Here is a 19,642-nt window from a genome sequence, read left to right as displayed (position 1 = left end):
TTGTGAATTTCTACTGAAGCCTGGGTACCCTTACTCCTGTTTTTCTATTTAAAAGTGATTAAAACCACAAGGCTAATCCATTGGTCAGCAGTTTGTGAAATCCCATATCAGGTAATAAAAGCACTTGGACCATCTGTCACCATATAGGAGATCAAACGGAGCTGGAATATTAACACACATGTGAAATGGTCTCCTGGGAGAATGGGGAAAAGGCAGGAGGTCAGTGAAGAGAGATGGGGGGCAGGAGGATGTGCTCAGAGCCTTCCAAGTCCCTGTCCTGTCCTTGGCAGCCCCTCAGAGTAATGATGATTGTTACCAACAGAGATAGGGATACAAATGCTTCCTGACACTGAGTATGCTGTTTAAAATATAAATCCTATCATATGCCTATACTATAACACCACTCACATACACCATTTGTACGCCACAGGATATGCTTCAGATAATGCAAAGTATATTAAAGAAAGGATTATTTTCTAACTTACTCATTATAAAAAGTCAAAATTGCACTGCCATGGGGGAGAAAATGCCCTCTTTCTAAATGGTTAGGAAGGGGTTTCTGACAAAGGCCAGCCCTCAGGCCAGGTGATACTGGAGAAGCACAGAGAAGCACCAGAAGCACCAGCCAGGAAGAGACTTCTCAGCTGTTCTTGACTCTACAATGTACCTGCTTCTCCTTCTATTCCTAGACAGAAGGGCCTCAGTTTGAGTCCCTGCTCTCCCACTTCCTAGCTGAAGGGCTTTGGGTACATTAATTAGAGTCTGTAATCCTTGGTCTTTCCATCTGCAAAAGGGCTATGGGAAGATTAAATAAGACAAAGCAATAGGTATTTATGATGGTCTTTGTTTTACAGTTAACACTTCACAAATAAAATTATTATGAAAAGAAAAATAAATCTTTGTACATTACATTAATTTGTAGTTCTGCACAGATGGAGAGTTTCTTATCTTGAGTAAAACTGGGCTGCACGAAGAATGATGTATATCCTTGTTTGCCAGATTCTCCTGCTTAAATTTAGGGAAAGGCCAATTTGCTTGATTTCCATCCACGGCCTGTGAGAAAATGATGGGACAATTCATGGGACCTGGCAACTTCAGCTGTGACACCATTGCAGTCTTTCCTCCACAACATCCTACAATAACCATGAAGGTCAAAAACGGCAGTGGGTCTGAGAGCTCTCGGAGAAGTTTAAAGTACTCTGCTTGCATCAGGAATTATCTTCACCACCATTTGACTAATTCTTCACATCATTATGTCAAGATTGTCTACTCTTATGGGCACTTAACCCCGATATATTTCTCTTTCATACCAAGAGAAGGCACCTGGCAGATGAGTGACTTGTATTGCTTCTCATCTAGTAACATTTCCTAAAAGATTCTATTCCCTTATATTTGCTAAAAGTGCATGCTTTGAACAATCCACCTTCTTGTTACAGGCTTTCCTCTCTGCTATCTTTGCATATGTTTCATAAAAATCAGAATTTGTAGTTCTGTACAGACTGCCTCTCTCATCATAAGAGGCAGTAAGGTGTAGTGGCGACAAGCCATGCTCTGGAGCCAGTCTGTTGGCATCTAAATACGGACTGCTATGTCCACTCAGACAAAGCCCATAAGCTCTCTGTAAGCTTTCCTCATCTATAATACAGTTGTCATCAGGAGTAAGCAATTTAAAACACAAATACGCAAAGTTCTTAGAACAATTCCTAGAGTGTCACAAGCACTCACTAAATACGGTACACATTATGGTTTACAGAGACAGTGTAATGGTTGAGAATACAGGCTCTAGAGCCAGGCTGCCCAGCTTTGAATTCTGCCTATGCCACTCACAAACTGCAAAATCTCCAGCAAGATACTTAACTTTTTTGTGTCTCAGTTTTCTGACTCACTCAAAAAGGATATGATAAACAGTACCTATCTGGCAGGGTTGTGAGGATTAAAACACTCCATCAGTTTATTTGTTCATTAGTTCATTAATTCACTCATTCAACATGTAGTAAGTGTTCAATAAAATTAGCTCTTCTTCCTCAACCATACCAACTTTCCCATTCACTTATTATTACCAGATTTACAACGACTTGTCTTTTTTTTTCACATTGGAATTGTCTGCTTTATCCCTGCACACATAACTCAGACTCTCCCAGTCACCTTCCTGTCTCTTGGAATTAACAATAGTTCTCAAATTGCATGAATGTAGGGTGACTGGAGTGGGGCTGGAAATCTGCATTTTAACCCCATGGCAGCTGATCCAAGGCAGCCCTACAAATCAGGAATGTCCATCCTGCTGCTTCCTATTGATGACACGAGCAGCTTACTTAAGTTCTGTCTCCTTATATGAGAAAGGAAGACAAAACCTGCCTCCTCAGAGATTGTTTTGAGACTTAAGTGTGATGGCTCACTCCCTGACCTCCTTAAGGTCTTTGCTCAGACGTAACCTTTTCAGGAAGATTTTCTTGACCATCGTACTTAAACCCCAAGTCCAGACTCCTGCTTGCACTCTACCTTCCTTCCCTGCTTTATGTTACTTTTGTTTTTGCTGAGGTCTCTTTCAAATCTCTTCTGCACACATCTTCCTAAGCTCTCTGGAGCTGCCTGTCTTTTCTGGGCTGCCAGGTCACCTTGCCTATCCATTTATCCATAGAAAACTCAGTCTATTCTGAGCAACACAAATGTTAGAGAAAGCTAATAAAATGACCTCTAAGATAATACAAGCAAGATAACGGGAAAGTACAAAAGCTATAGGAAAAGCTTAGACTGACACAGTGAAAGAAAAGTTAACATCCGTAGAGTTTTTCAGTGCAAAGGTCTTAAGTGGGTTTATTTCCAAAGCTTTCTGGGTTCAGCTATTTATGAACAGTAAGAAATATTCTTTATCTATTGGTTCTGTATAGTGTGGGTCCTTGCAAAGTATAATTGAGCTCTTCTAACCTGGTAAGTCTCTTTGCTCCACTTCTGAAATATGGCTGTGAGTCTATCCCCCTAAGCTCGCAGCCTCCCTTCTCAAACTGCCGAACAGAGGACCAATCATGCCCTCCCTTTCAGCAGCACCTAGGCCTCCAAGCACACAGGACCCCCAACTGCATCCTCAGGACAATGTTTTCAGAGAATGACCAAGCTTGGCAGGACCACTGCCTGGGCCTCTGCACCTCTGGGCCACTCATGGCTCTGGAGGGTTTGGGATTGAGAGAAGATGGTAAGAAGAAGGTTTCTCATCTTCATTCCAAAATCGGACAATCACAAAAGCCACTGAGTAACTCTCCCTCGATTACTACAGAAATGTGCCTTAGTTCTACCAATAGTGGTCTGAGAACAAACTCTTCTTTAATAATTTAGAATTTGTAATTGTAAGACATTGGAGACAACACAACCAGTGTGAAAAACTACTCATGATCATCCTGGGAAAGTGGAGGTGCATTTGCAATAATCTCCAGAAACAATCTCCTGTGGATGGATTTCTGATCAGCTTAGAAAAGGATTGATTAAAAAACAGAATCCGTATTATAAAGTTCTCTATCACTATGCCTTCGAAATTCTTTGGAAAGAGAAACAAGTGTTCACTTGTTTTGTTTTTTTTTTAAAGTGTATGTTTCTAAAGGAGACACTTGAAATCCAGAAAAAAGCATCACCTTTTTGAAAAAAAGTCAAATAAAATGGCACAGAAGTTCACATAAAATGCCTAACAATGTTTCTTTTCAATAGAACTCAGGCTGAGTGAAAGACATTCTTGGATTGTAAGCTTTGGCTGGTTACCTAGGTTGCAAAGGACACCGCGAGAGACTCATACCAGGATTCTTAGTTAGAATGCCAGTCAAAGAAAAGTTCATAATCCTTTCAGATTTTAAATTCTGTGTATTTGTGATGGGGAAAACCATTTAGCATCTCAGACAATTGGAAAAGAAGATTAGACCAGACTTTGCCTATAAAAATGTTCTGCAATATGGGTTATGCTCATCAAAGGCAGAGAGAAATGGCTTTTCAGGCTACAACACTGTTATTCTCTTTTTGAAACTGTGGTTATATGGAGACTGCTCATTGTTTACTTAGCATGGATTCACAGAGACGTACAACAACTGTATCTATTGTATTAGCCTGATATTCATATCCAACATCTGATTACTTAAAATTGACCAGATTTGAAATCTATTAAGATCTCTTAATTATTTGCATTTGCTCACAGTTATTACGTTCTTTTAAGAAAACATGAAAGGCTTAATGATTAATGCACTAATTTCAAAAGCTTTCTCATACAGACTGGACTAGACTTCGTGGTCTTTACAGAATGATCATTAGTTAATGAACTCAGCACACTGAACATTTTGCAGCCACCTGAAACTCCCAAGTATTGTGTTGAGTTTTTGGCCAATTAATTATCAATTACAACATCATAAAACATTAGCACAAAAATAAGAATAATGAAATTTAATTATACATTATTCTTCTGAGTTGCTGCAAATACTATACAAGACTGATTCTGATTAATAATTCATTCAGCAATAAAGTATCAGGCAAGATAATTATGCAGTGCCACAATTCTCACACTGATTTCTATAATTACAGATTACAACAGTGTTAGCAATTTAAAAGGTTAGAGAACTGTAGTAATTTGCTATGTCATTCTCGGCTATATTAATGTCTCTCTTTGAGCACCAAAGATAATTGAAAATATAATGATGGACCAAATCAGATGGCTTGCCCATGTTCTCCTCACCTAAAACATCTCCAACTTGAGTACATTAGTAAAGTCAAGTCCTTGGTAATTAGCTTCTTTCATTAGTTAAGTAGCCCTACTACTCATATTTGGTTATAGCTGATCGAAGCAAGAAAACATGTAGGTATACATGCTGAAATATGCAAACATAAAAACATAACACAGAAACATAATCTATAGAAAAGATATAACATGGATACCGCTACACCTGGCATATAACTTACATCTGGCATGACACACATATATACATATGTATGTATAGCTGTATATCTGTATATAATTACCCCTCAGGTAATTAGACATGCCAAGGGACCCACATAATGGAAGCTGAATTTCTGTCTTTGGCAATACAGTTGAGTAAATAGCAAATGAAGAGATTCAAAGTTTATATCTGGGTTGTTTATATATTGTGACACAACAAACTATTCTTGCCTTCAAGTTCTATTACACCCTGAGAGTAAAAATAGACTTATCCTGCTAGGAATACTTACTCTGTTCTGCTTTCATTCCTTGGGAAAAATACCTGAGTAGCAACTGATAACCTCTTCCCATAATCAGTATTTAAATGAAATCTTTACCTGGGGTAAGGCCAAGTAAACAAAACATACAGTTCCACAAATAGAAAAATCACTTTCCTCTCTGCTCTTGATATTTTTGGAAGAGATGCACTGTAACACATCGTGGCTTTTCTCTCGAGTGCCTTCGAAACTCGACTAACTTCATGATCGACTAACATACAGAAACAGATGGAAAATTCACTAGGACTAAAATGTTAAGCATTATTTAACTGAGCTAGCAGAGTCTTTTGTGTGTCTTGTTGGGACTGGGGGTTCCTCCTTCTAGAGTATGCCAGTGTCTGGATTCAAGATTTCATTACAGCTGACCCCAAAAGATGGTACAGAAAAACAGGGTAAAAAAACCAAAGTTTCATTCCAGCACTAGAAGGTACTTGCAAATCATCTGATTGAATCTCTTCCTTTTACAAATATGGAAATTTAGGCTCAAAGACATTGATTTACTCAAGATTACAGAACTACTCAGTAACAGAAACGGGCGAACCCAAATGTTTCTGACTCCCAGGCTTCAACTATATTGTATTAGAGAAAATACAGGAGGAAGAGCGAGATGGGTCAGCACATGGAGAGAATTTTTATTCCAAAATTAAACCCTTTTATTTACATTTAATTTCCCAAAGTGTGATAAGTATAAGATAGGGGGACAGTAGAGGAAGAGTAATTCTAAGAGAACATCATAGTACGAAAGCTCTTCATGTCTTTCTTCAAGTAAAAATAAAATGGGTTTCCTTGGTGTCATGAGCACAATTATAAAACGAAGCATTGTTTTTAATGAGGCCTAATCAGCTTTCTTTCTGGGCCACACGTAGGTGACTGGCATAAGATCAGATTGTATGATGCCACACTGAAATGTAAATGACCTTCCCCCTTTTTCGACTACTTCCTTTTCAGAGTCTTACTCTCAGTAGGGCAATAAAACAGGATCCCTGTGTATTCTCATAAATTTGTTGATGGATTCACCAGGAGACCCCCCGGCAAGCCATATTGTTCTCTGTTTTAAGTAGTGAACATTCGAGCTTGTGACAAAAAATAAAAATGGCAAGTAGATTGGTACATCTGCAAGGCTCTATATGGTTTTATACTTCGATTTTTTCTAATATTTTATTATGAAAAATTTCAAACTTATAGAAAAGTTTAAAGAATTTTACAGTGAACACCTATATACCCACATCTAGATTCTATAATTAATATTTTACTATGTTTATTTCATTACATATCTCCCCATCTATATCCATCATTCTATCCATCTGTCAATCCATCTTTTCTTCCTGTGCATATCAAAGTATATTACAGACATCAACATGCTTTCCCTTGAACATTTTAACAGGCATATCATTTGCTAGAGTTCAAGATTTGTTTATAGCTTTTTCTTTTGAGGTTAAAATGACGTGCAATGAAATGTACAAGTCCTAAGTGTACACTTGCTTGGTTTGGATAGACAACTATATCTGTGTAATCTGATCCTTATCAAGCTATAACTATAACCATCATCCTAGAAAGATTCTCCATCCAAGTGAATCCCCCCACACCCACCCAAGGTAACCACTGCTCTAATGTTTTTCTAACAAACTAATTTTGCCTGCCCTAGAATGGTTGAATTTTGAAACTATTAAAGACCTCATTTAAGTTAAGTGGTTAAATGTTGTTCTGTTTTACTTCCTTCAGTCAACAAAATATTATTGGGCACCCACAATAAGTCATATTCACTGGGAGCCAGTAATAACAAAATAATTATTTCATTAAATTAGAAAAATAACTTCAATGGTGGTGAGAATTGTGGGATTAATTATACCTCAAGGGCAATTTGGATGCACAACCAAAAGGGAAGCCACACACCACACCCTGTGCCTGTTACTCATTTGGAAACTTGCTGACTCTTCGACAGAAAAATAAAACCCATAGCCATGCCCAGCGAAAAATGAGGGCTCTGCACGGTCCTTGGAGTAAATCTGAAAAATGAGGCTTTTTTTAAAAAGCCCGTCTGCAGACCACCATTATTGCTCTATGATGAAGGTGAACAGTCACAATGTGTCAAGCCATAACCTATAAAGACCTACTCCCAGTTTTATAGATCTGGAAAATCATGAAGGAGGCTACCAAAGGAGCCAGAAAGCTCTTCGTTTGTTTTCCATTAGCTTAACTGTTGGTAGTCAGTGGATTAGGCCCTTATTTCCCGGCAGCTACATGACTGCCAAGATGATGACACCCTTGGTAGACACAGCATTGGGTTACTTCTCTCTGCAAGAGCTCGACAATGGCACAAATCAGTCACTAAAATGGGATTAAAATGTTCTTCTATAGCAACTCCAAGACTCTTTAAAAATTCTCCATTAACCCTTGTTATGGACGGATTCTGTCCCCACCCCCAAAAGGTATGGTGAAGTCCTAACTTCTAGTACCTTAGAATGTGACCTTATTTGGAAATAGGGCTGTTGCAGATGTACTAGTTAAGATGAGATCATACTAGAGTAGGGTGGGCCCCTAATCCACTGTGACTGATATTTTTATAAAAGGAACTCCATGTGAAGACAGAAGAGATGCAGTGAGAACACCATGTAAAGATGAAAGCAGAGATTAGAGTGAAGCACCTATAAAACAAAGAATGCCAAAGATTAATGGCCACCACCATAGGCCAGGAGAGCAAGGAAGGATACTTCCCTATAGGTTTCTTAGGGAGCATGGTCCTGCAGACCCTTAATTTTAAACTTTTAGCAACCAGAACTGTGAGACATTAAATTTCTGTTGTTTTAGGCCACCTAGTTTGTAGCACTTTTTTATAGCAGCCCTAGAAAACTAAAACAATCCTAAAAAATATTTTCCCCCCTTTTTGATAATTAAAAAAACAAAATTTACATGCAGAAAAGTGAAGTGTATCAACCTTAAGGGTACAGATCAATGAATTTCTACAATTGAACACATCCATGTAACCACTACCTAGATCAAGAATATTACTGGCAACCCAAAAGTCTCCAAGTTATTATCCCCACCAAGATAACAGCCATTCTAACTTCCTTCACCACAAATTCGTTTTGTTTCCATGACCTTTAAATATATGAAAAAATATACTATATCTTTTTTTTTTTAGGTGTGTCCAGCTTCTTTTGCTTATTATGTTTGTGAGATTCACCTATGTTCAGTCTAACAGTGGTTTCTTCTGAAGACAATTTAAAAAATAGTATTAATTTTTTTTGTTTGTTTTGGTTAGTACAAATTTCAAAAGGTACAAATGGTATACAATGAAATCTTCCCATCCCTGCTTCCCAGTTCCACAGTTTCATTTCCTGGAGGCAAATAATGCTTCCTGTGTATCCTTCTAGCGAGATTTTATGCCTATCTAAGTGAAGGTATATACTTTTATGGATAAATCTTTCCCCTTTTTTACACAAAACTTAACATACTACACTACTATTATGCATCTTGCTTTTCTCTTAAAAATATTTCTTGGGATCATCCCATGCCAACATATAAGAGCTTCTTCATCCTTATTTTATAGTTATATAGTATTCAACTACAAGAACATAGTATAATGTATATTATCAATTCTTTATTGATAGCCATTTGGGTTGTTGTCAATCTTGTGATATTATGAGGTTGCAATTTGGAACCTTGTAATTTTGCACATCCATATAATTTCTTCAAAGCATAATTGCTGCATCAAAGGATAAAAGCTTTTGTTAATTTTGATATTGCCAAATTGTTCTCCATTTAGAGTGTACCAATTTAAACTCCTACCAGCAATGTACAAGAGTATGTGTTTATCCATAGTCTTGCTAATAGACTGTGTTCTCAAACTTAAAAAAAAAACCTGCCTTCTTGGTAGGTAAAAATAACATCTTGTAGTTGTAATTTACATTAATTTTTTAATAAAGTAAGCTGGATATAGTTCATATGTTTTTAAGCAGCTATTTATATTTCCTTTTCTTTAAATTCTATGTTAATAACCTATTTTTTTTTTTTCTATTACATTATTGGTCTTTTTTCTTAGTGTCTTAGAGAAGCTCTTTTAATGTTAGGGAAATCACTCCCTTACAAAACATTTTTCCTGGTTTGTCAGTTGTCTTTTGCCCTTGTTTATGATGGTTTTGTCCCTCAAAGTTTTTTGATTTTTATATATTTGAATTCATTTCATAGCTTTCCTTTTATAGCTTCTGGATTTTGTATCATACTTTGAAAGGTCTTCCCCACTTGTGGATATAAACAATTTCCCCCTGGATTCTGTTAATACTTTTAAGTTTTTGGGTTTTTTTTTTTTAATGTAAGTCTTTGATCTATTTAGAATTTATCTTGAACTATGGGTAAAGGAGGTCAAATATATGGTGACAGAAGGAGATTTGACTTTGGGTGGTGAATATACAATGCAATATACAGTTGATGTATTATTGAACTGTATACTTGAAATCTATGTAATTTTAGTAACCAATATCACCCCAATAAATTTAATTAAAAATTTTAATTTGATCAATAAATTTTATTCTTTCCAGACAGCTATTAGTCATCCTAGCAATATTTATTGAACAATCCAGTTTTACTACACTGATCTGAGATGACTTTTTAAATATAAATTAAAATTCCAAATGTATTTGAAATTATTCCTGGACTCCATATTGTACCATTGACCTGTTTATCTAATTAATGCCCTAATTCAAATATATAAATATATTTGTTATATATTTTAAGTCTAAATGCGTTTTATGCTTCCAATTCCTTTCTCTAGTCCTATATCAGCTAGTACATTCAGAACAATGTTAAAGAACATTTATAACACTGGGCACCCTTGCCTTTATTCTTTCTGACATAACATGGCTTCTAGTGTTTCATTATCAAGCATGAGGCTCAATTTGGGGTGAGGTACATATGTTCTATAATATATGTTAAGGAGGTATCCCTCACTTCCTATCTTATAAAGTAGTTTTTTAAGTGAAAAATGGATGTTGCATTACCTCAATAACTTTGCAGCATCTATGTAGATGATCAAATGAGTTTTCTACAAAGATCTATTAATATGGTAAACTAAATTAATAGATTTACCAGTAGTATCGTATCATTTCTGCACCTCTGGAATGAACCTCATTTGGTCATGGTACTCTGTTTTTTTGAAAATGCTGCTAGACTCTGCTTGCTAATTTTTTTTTATTTAGAATTTTACATTAATGTTCTTCTATGGTAGTTTTTCTGATGGATTTTCCTCCTCTTTGGAAGTCAGAGTGGGTATATTATATTTTCTTAGATAATTATGCATTTTGCGTAGGTTTTCCGATTTATTTGTAAAAAGAAATCAGAAGAGTTGAGTTAAAAAAGCTACAAGGTTTCTTTTTAATATACCTTATATTCATCTTATTTTTATTATTTCTTCTAGTTTTATTGATCAACTTAGGTAAAGTTTCCTGCATTTTTTTCTAATATGCTTTTTGCATTTGTTAATCAATTTTTCAGTTTTTGAATTCCTGGTTTTCTGTTTTTAATTTATTATTTCCTTCCTGATGTTTTTCTTAGTTTTGTTTTATTGCTCTTTTTCTAACTTTTTGAGTTAGATGCTTAATTCATTTCTTTTTTTTTTTTCTTATTTATCAAAATAAGTATTTTAGCCTACGAATTTTTTGATTACTGTTTTAGCTGCATCTCCTGGATACTAATAAGACTACACTTACTTAGCTCTGGTTGGTCTTAGATAGTAGATGTTTACCTAATAATTGTATATAAAATAAACTTTAGAAATTGCCCATTGAAAAGGCGGTAGGGATCATTAAAGGAACTCAGTAGTGAGTTTGTCGTAACATGAATAATTCTTTCACAGACATTCATGGTATACTGACCACATGGCAGTGCTGTGCTGGGTATTGTGAAAATGAGGATGAACATGAAGAGATCTCTGTCCTTCCATTGTTAAGGGAAAAACCCCTGCAAGAATATAATCACATACCATAATACCACAGAACCATAAAGACAAGGCATACCAGTATAAAGAGGATACATGTTTGACATGAAAATAATTCCTTCTACTCAAACCATATACATTAATAATCTTTAATAGGCATCCATTTAGTTGATACTAAATTGCTCTTCCAGTTCTAATTTAAAATCAGCTCACAATGACAATATTAGTTTTTATTTGGAACATGGGTCATTGTGGGATCAGAAGAGAAGTAGGGAGGAGTCTAGGTAAGCACTGATGATAGTCTGGACTAGGGAGGAAACTGAAGAGGTGGTGACTAGAAGCTGGATTTGGCATGTATTGGGGAAGTAGAGATGATGGGATTTGCTAATGGATTAGATGTGGGGTGTAAGAGAATGAAAAAAGTTAAGGATGACTGAGAATTCCATTGTCAGTAATTACACGAATAAAGGTGTCATTTACCGACAGAGAACACTCCAGAGGAGAATAATGTTTGAGGGCTAGGAATGAAATAAATTTTGCTTCCTGAAAGCTCCTCTACCTAAACTTATCTCATATAAGTCTCTCACAAGTTGGTCACATTTAAGATCGTTGTCCTATCACAGTTCCATGCTGTAGTCTGTACTACGTCCATAACTGAAGTGTACTTTGCACACTGTCTGGTGAACAACTGGTCATCCTTCAAGAATAATCTCAAATGTCAGTTCCTCTGGTTACTTTCTTGACTCCTGCAGGAACAGTGGGAGATTCTAGCTTGCACTTCCCAGCACCTGAGCCTGTCATTACCATGAAATTGCTTTTGCAACTGCCTCTGCCACCTAAGGCAAGTACCCCAAGGACAGAAACCATGAGCCTTTTTTTTCCCTTTTCCCTGTAGCATAATTCCTGATACAAAGATGGCTACTCAATAACTGTTTTCATTTGCTCAAACAAATTTGACTGAGTGTCTAATATGCACAGTATGTGATGTCATGCACTGTTCTAGGTGCCTGAAAATACAGCAATAAATACAACATGTTGTTAAGGAGCTTACATTTTTATCGGGGGAGATGGCAATACACAAACAGATCTATAATAAAATATGCTGTAAAGAAAAAAATAAGGCAGAGTAAAAGAAATGAAGGATGAGAAATGAGAATGGAGGTACTGTTTTAGATCGCGTCATATGGTCATAGAAGGTCTCATTTAAGCAGATTCTAAACAAAGTGAGGGAGTAAACTATGTAGATTTCTGGGAGAAGAGCCTTCCTGACAGGTAAAAAGCTAACCAAAAAACCAGAGCACCTGGAGGGTGTGGCCAGACAAAGCAGTAGAGGTAGTCTAGATAGTGAAGGACCTGCATTAAGGGCCGGAGTCTGGGTTTTATTCTAAGTGCTACGGGAAGCCACAGCAGGTAAGTGATAGAATTTGACTAATGTTTTTAAAAGATTATTATTATTATTATTATTTTGTCAAAAATGGGTTGTTGTGGGGTTAGACTGGAAGCATGCTGAGAGGTACTGACAGCAAACTAGGTGAGCAATGATGATGGACTAGACTAGGGAGGGCGCAGAAGCGGTGACAAGTGTCTGGTTTGGCGTATATTTGGAAGATGGAGCTGACAAGATTTGCTAATAGATTGGATGTGGGATGTGAGAGAATGTCTTAAGGATGGCTTCGAGGATTTCAGTTTAAGCGACCAGATGAATGGAGGTGTCATTTACTGAAATGGATAATCCCAAGGGTGGATCAGATCTAGGGGTGATGGGAGAACAAGGGTTGCTTTAGATGTGCTAAGTTTGAGGAATCTATTAGACAGCCCCATGGAGCTATTATATAAGCAGCTGAATGCATAGCTTGAGATTCAGGGCAGGGTTGATTCTGAAGAAACAAATTTTGGAGTCATTAGTATGGAGATGATACTTAAAAGCCACAGGGCTGGATGAGATCATTCAGGAAGTAAACTCAAGTAGGCTGAATGAATGAATAAGCAAGTTTATGTACAGGAAGGAAGATGTTAACAAGTTCATATAATCTGACTCTATAGCGATTGGACAGAGAAATAATATATAGAGGGATGAAAGTACACAGAATTAAATTTTCTTTTTGTCTAGGTGGCTAATTCAGATTTTTTTCTTAGACTCTTGGAAGAGCCTGTATCCCAAATTATTTGGAGACAAATGGACCAAAGGACTCTCTGGAGCAAGTTTTTATTGCTCAGCATGTGGACAAGGTAAAGCAGCCTTCTTCAGGCTGCTCACAAACTAAGCACCTCTCTGGAAGAGTGCCCTACCGTAGCTTGTGGTGCAGGCTGGAATTCATGAGTGTAAATCCTTCCGGAAAGAAAAGAGATTAACGGATGTACACACTCTGTTTCAAATTAGAAAAGGGAGAAAAAGATCACAAATTCAATATCTGTAGACACCATTATGTACACTATGTTGTCTCTACTGAAGTAACAGGCAGGGAACCTTTCACAACTAAGATAAAATAATGTTTGCCATAAGCCCAAGATAAGTTTGGTAGAATTTGAGATAGTTAAGCTGTATTTCTCAGAACTTGAAAGCAGGTCAGTGGGTCCACCAAGTTCTTTTGGCTACTTCAAATATTGTATTACTCAATACGAATAGCTTCTCAGGCCCATAGGAATATAATCACACTAAAAAAGACCGAAAAGATGATGTAAGAGGTGGCTATTATGAAAAATTTCTTTTGCATACTTTCTAAAATTAATATTTCTTTCTAAGTACACAGAGTTTTCTCTATTTCTTTAAAAAATTTTTAATCATGAGGCATTAGAAATTGGCATTTAAAGCCTCTAGGTTCTTTCGACTTTTTTGATCTCCATTCACTCCCATAGTGTTTCAGGCTTTTCTCATTTAAAAATCATCAGCACTTTGCTCATATCTGCTCCCCTGCTCCACCATAATCAGATATTCCTTCTATCTCTGTGTAATCCTTAAAACAGAAATTGACTCAAAATGAAGACTTATTACCTTGTGCCTTCTCAAGTGTCCTATCCACATCCCTAAGAGAGAGAGTTTTGTTCTAGAATTATTGTTAACTGCCAGCTAGCCAGCTCTACTCTTAGCTGCTCAAACTACATAAATCACTGTGTTGATCTCTGGGTACCTTGAAAGAGACAAATTAAAACACTCAAAGAAGAGTAAAGCTGTATGGAACTTTGGAAAGATGGAAAGATTCTGTCATTTATGTATCTGGGAAACGTTCAGTAAGTGTCTACCACATGCCAGCCACTTTGCTAGGTGATGGGTCACAAACACAAGCCTCTGGAGCATATAATATAGTGGGTGACCAGGCAAATTAATATCATGACATAAAAGGCTGTTCCAGAGGCATTTTAGCGTGCCATCAAGCACACACAGGGCCCTGCCCAGCAACAACAATACCTGAGCTAAATTCTAAATGACAAAGTAGGAATTATGTAAAAGAAGGGGAAGAGGAAGATCAACTAAAATTTGCAAAAAAGAGGCAACTATTGTTTGTTGATCACTAACTCTATTTTCCCTCTGAAGCTTGGTGCTAGGTACACAAAGATGAATATGGTACAACTCTTCCCAGTAAGAAGACAGAGCAGCTATTTTCAAATTTCTAAGGAGCTGTGTAGAACAAGCATCAGCCTTTTCTGAATGCCCTATGAGTGATATCAACATATACTAAGGCTGCTGCAGAGCAGATTGAATGGGCTCTTCAGGATGTTTTTTCCATTGATCTACGGATAGGCCTTTGTGAAAAAGACCAACTTAACGGGCAATCAGAAACAAGCTGATCAGAGGTATTAGAATCTCCCCAGCTAGGTCGAGAATTTAGCTTAGGCATGATTATTAATGGGAAACAAGAAAGGTTTTCAACATTAACACAAAAATATGACCCTGACCATCAGCATCTCTAGAGAGAGATGGTCTGTGCCATGAGCTGAACACTGCCAGGTTGGGCACAGCCCAACATATTTATAGCTTAGTGCTTCCCCTTCAGAAGTTAGGTTCCCTAAACCTGGGCAGGGATATCAACAGATACTAAAGACAAAAACAAAAACAAAACAGATTAACTCTATAATGGATCAAAGTCCCAAGAGAAGTACATACCATGGAGGGAAGAAATGTGTATGATATGCACCAGAGGAGTGACTCTCCATGGCGGGTGTGTGGTGAGAGTGGGAGACACACGTAGTCTGAGAATGGTTTGTTGACATACCTGTCAATTTTATATCACAAACTACATACATTGTGCTGCTAGCAGGGATGTGCACAAGAAGAGTTAGATAGCCCTTTAGGGAATATGGGTTAAAAAAAACTCAAGAAACAACATATTAGAATATCCCTTTATATACTTTGCAAATATTTCATCTATTATGCTTAAGGGGTGATTATGTGACTGGTTTTTACACCATCATTATAAGAATGAAGGGAACTTTGAAGCTAAACCATATCCTCAAGACCAAGCAAGTCATTAGCAGAAGCCAAGCCCAGAGCATGACCAACTGGCCATGCTATTTCTACAAATTATTGTCCTCTAGGTGCTTTGAGGAAATTACTGGGGCCAGGGCAGTGGGAAGGGCCTGCAGTATAGCTGTTTTGTGCTCTGCTGGCAGGTTCCCTTCTCCTCGCTGGTGAGAATCCATCGTTAGCTAGAACTACAGTGGCACATCCATGGTCCACCCTAGGAAAGACTGAGGCAAGCAAAGACTTTTTCAGAGTCATCATCCCCCTTCCCTCCCTCCGCCTCCTGAATGTCAATGCTCTTCTGCTGACAGAGCTCCCTACTTTGCACCCTATGTTCCAAAATCATTTCTCCCTCCACTCTATTCTCGCCATACAGTTTTCTTAGTGAAGATGAGCACCTTTGTGGTTTTAGAGTTTAAGTTCGTTTTCAGAAAGTTGTGTCTGACTAATAGCTTCTGCCGCTGTTCCTAGGAGTATTTACATTATAATTCAGGGTGAATTAGAACATCATCTTTACTTTCAGATGAGTGGACAAGAAAGGTTTTCTCAGTGCCTACCATAGTCACATTACTAACCCCTGCAGGTAAGTTGAGTTTTCGCTAGCACACTTTAAAAACAGGACTTGGATAGAATACTGGCACTCCATTTTATTTTTAAAGTTATAGATCTCAGGGCTAGCAAGCACAATGCTAGGGAATTGATTGTCAAAGCTCTTTTATCTCTTGGAGTCTAATGGGCTAGCCTAGAAGCTCCCTTGTAAGTAAGTCTCTTGGTAAATCTTTCCTTCGTATTACAGATTTCACATAAAAGGTGAAGCAAACAGAGCATCTGTCTAGACGATAATAGGCTTGCTTTGTATTCCATGTTCTATTGCTGACTCCTGTGTGACCCCTAGAAATTTGGTCATAGCTTCTGTGTGGTATAATCTATGAAGTAAAAATATAATAGCTGAGATCGGGTTCAGGCCTAAGTCTTCATGCCGACATGCACATTATCACATGTTATTGTGCACTTGTTCCAGTCAGGAACCAGGGCAAAGGAGCGATCCGTGGTGTGAATGTAACACAAACCTTCATGGCTCATTTGTCATTGCTACAGTCTCTATAAAAGACCCTAAGAACTTTGGGGCAAAAGACTGAAGAAATACAATGGTTTCTTGGGAATTAAAGGTTGAGGTAAACATTTCTAAAATGTGCGAAGAAGTTAATTTTGAAAACCTGCTGCTCATTTGTTGTAACTTCAGAGTTTCAATTTTAATTATTTTAAAAATTCCCTGTAACAAACACACTTTCTGAATGACTACTGCCTCATCATTTGGCAGCCAATTCTTGAAAACTTGGCAGTCTGAGAAATACTCATGAGTATGTCTTAATGTTGTATCCATTGAGTTACTGTTTCACCTGGGAGGAATCTGAAAGATATGAATTCAATTTTTGGCTCTACTGTTTATCAGATCTTTAGATTTGAAATAGTTCTTGTTGACCTTCAGATGCTTCTTCTATAAAAAGGAGTAAATACCAAGCTTTCAGGGTTCTTGTGAGGACTGAGTTAATACATGGGAAATGAAGAACTCGAAAGTTCCTTTTGTTATTATCCACAGAATCTAGAGTGAAAGTAAACAGCTATTTACAGCTATGAGGGCATTTAAGTGAGAAATGATGAGAACCCAACTCCCTGTGCACCATCTCAACCTTATTCAATCAGTCCACAAACATTTACTGAGTGCTTAGATGCCAAATACTATTTTAGGTTTGGAGATAGTTATTGCATTAAACATGACAGACAAAGTACCTACATTCTCAGATCTTATATTCCAGTTGAGAGACACAGGTAATAAACACATAACTAAACAATAAATTATCAAATAGTGATAAATGCTATGATAAAAAACAAAATAGGGTTATATGAAAGGGAGTCACTGGGGATTACGTAGGATACTTCTCTCTGAGGTCATGACATTTAAATTGAGATCTGAATGACATAAAGGAAAGAGCCACATGAAGGTCTATGACAACTGACCTCAGCAGAGTCTGTGGAACCCCTGGGGATCCCAAGACCCTTTCAGAAAGTCAATGAAGTCAATACTATTTTCATAATAATACTAAGATGTTCTTTGTCTTTTGCACAGGTTGACATTTGCATTGATGGTACAAATGTAATGCTGGGTAAAACTCCTGGTGCCTCAGCATGAAACTGTACTAGCCTTTCACTACCAAACACAGTAAAATAAAATGCTAGTTTCACTTAAAAATGAGCTTGATCCAGCAATAAGAATTATTATTTGTATTAAATTTATATTAAATCTCAACACCTGAGTACATGTTATTTCAACATTCTGTGAGACACCCCACCTATGCATAAAGTACTTCTTTTGCGTGATGAGGTATGATTGTTCTCAAGGAAAAACATTTGTGGGATTGTCCGAGTTACAAGTTGAATGAACCACTTTCATAGAACATCATTTTTACTTGAAAGAATGCCTGAAGAACTATGGTTATTCAGATTTAGGTATCTGGCAGAATCTTTCTTGAAAATGATAAAGGTGAGCTGTCCCTTTAAGGAAAACAACTAGCAGAATTTGTTATCAATGTTAAAATTCAAGCTTCTAAAATCAGGTTTTTGGAAAATGTATATCTGCTACTATGAGCTTCACAGCTTCCCAAATTTTAAAACTTTCCTGGTAAGATTGGTGGTAATTTTAATATGTGATTTTTTTTGGACATTGTAAGATGAAACGTGTCATCATTTTGAAGACATTTATAACTCAGTAAACCAAAAAATTTCCAAATAACCAATCACAGCTTTAATAATTCCTGCTTTGGTAATAGAGTCTTTCAACATGCAAGGCAGACAAATATATGTAATGGAATAGGAAAAGTTCATTGATATGGTTTTATATTCTGCATTGCAACTAACTTTTAGGAAGTTACCATTTGTAAATTTTGATGTGTATCAAAGAGTATCCACAATTATTTGAAAAGGCTATTAAAATTCTCCATTGTTTCCCAACTACATATATGAAGCTAAGTTTTCTTCATCTAATTTAACCAAAACAACATATCTCAAGAGATTGAATACTAATACAGATTTTGGAATCCCAGTGTCTTCTATTATGCCAGACATTAAAGAAACTGGAAAAAAATATAAAATAATGCCAGTTTCATTAATTTTTTTATCTTGAAAGATATAGTTTTTTCCATAAAGATATTAATGTTAACATATAGTGTTTATTATTGTTATTTTTACATTAGATAATATTTTAAATGTTCAGTTTTAATTTTAATAAGCTAAATGTAGATAGATAAAACCCAAAGAAAGGCTTTTTGGGTTCTTAGTAATTTTTAAGAGTATAAAGGGGTCTGAAAATCAAAATTTTGAAAACCATTGGTCTGAGAATGAGACAGATTAAACAATAAAATTTTAGTTTCCTTAGGTCTTGCAAAAATTTTGTTAAGATTTATTCTTAGGTACTTAAATTTTTTTGTTATTATAAATAATAATTTAAAAATTACTTTTCTGTTACTGGTGTATAAAAAAGCAACTAACTTTTGTATATTGATCTTATATCCAGCCACTTTGCTAAACTTTCTCATTATTTTTTGTATATCAGTCTTACCTCTAGTCCAGTGGGTCAGCAAATTATGATCCAAAGGCCAAAACTGTGCCACCAGGTTTGTAAATAATTATTTTTGGAACAGAGCCACACCCACTCATTTACATATTGTGTATAGCTTCTTTCAAACCGCAATGGCAGAAATGAGTGAGAGAGATTATTGTTCACAGAGCCAAAAATATTTACAATCTGTTTTTTCATAAAACTCTGTATTATGAACCCCATTAAAAGAACTAACTTTGGCTCTCTTGAGCCCCTATATAATATTTTTATTTTCAATTTAATTAATTTCTGTTATCATCTTTATTCATCCTCCCTCCCTTTCTCCTTCCTTTGGCTTTTTCTACCTTCTCAAAGTTAGCTTATTAATTTTCACTTTTTTCTTTTCTGGTAAAAGCACTTGGGGCTATAAATT

The 19,642-nt window shown here is 36.5% G+C and overlaps 1 protein-coding gene across 3 annotated transcripts in view; it reads right to left on the bottom strand.

The window, feature by feature from the left end:
- The window catches only part of BACH2 (BTB domain and CNC homolog 2), a 323,391-nt gene that overhangs the window by 89,069 nt on the left and 214,680 nt on the right, over nt 1-19,642 (bottom strand). Inside the window, exon 4 of one of the 3 annotated variants that reach the window (XM_023534832.1) lies at nt 906-1,053. The exons of 1 other annotated variant lie outside the window; for it this stretch is intronic. The gene's annotated coding sequence lies outside the window, so the exon portion shown is untranslated. The remainder of the gene's footprint in view (nt 1-905; nt 1,054-19,642) is intronic. One more of the 3 variants, XM_011367349.2, reaches the window with a different exon arrangement.

The sequence above is a fragment of the Pteropus vampyrus genome, unplaced genomic scaffold (genome assembly GCF_000151845.1).
Source record: "Pteropus vampyrus isolate Shadow unplaced genomic scaffold, Pvam_2.0 Scaffold133, whole genome shotgun sequence".
NCBI classification, from domain to species: domain Eukaryota; kingdom Metazoa; phylum Chordata; class Mammalia; order Chiroptera; family Pteropodidae; genus Pteropus; species Pteropus vampyrus.
This window is presented reverse-complemented; position numbering and strand designations above follow the sequence as displayed.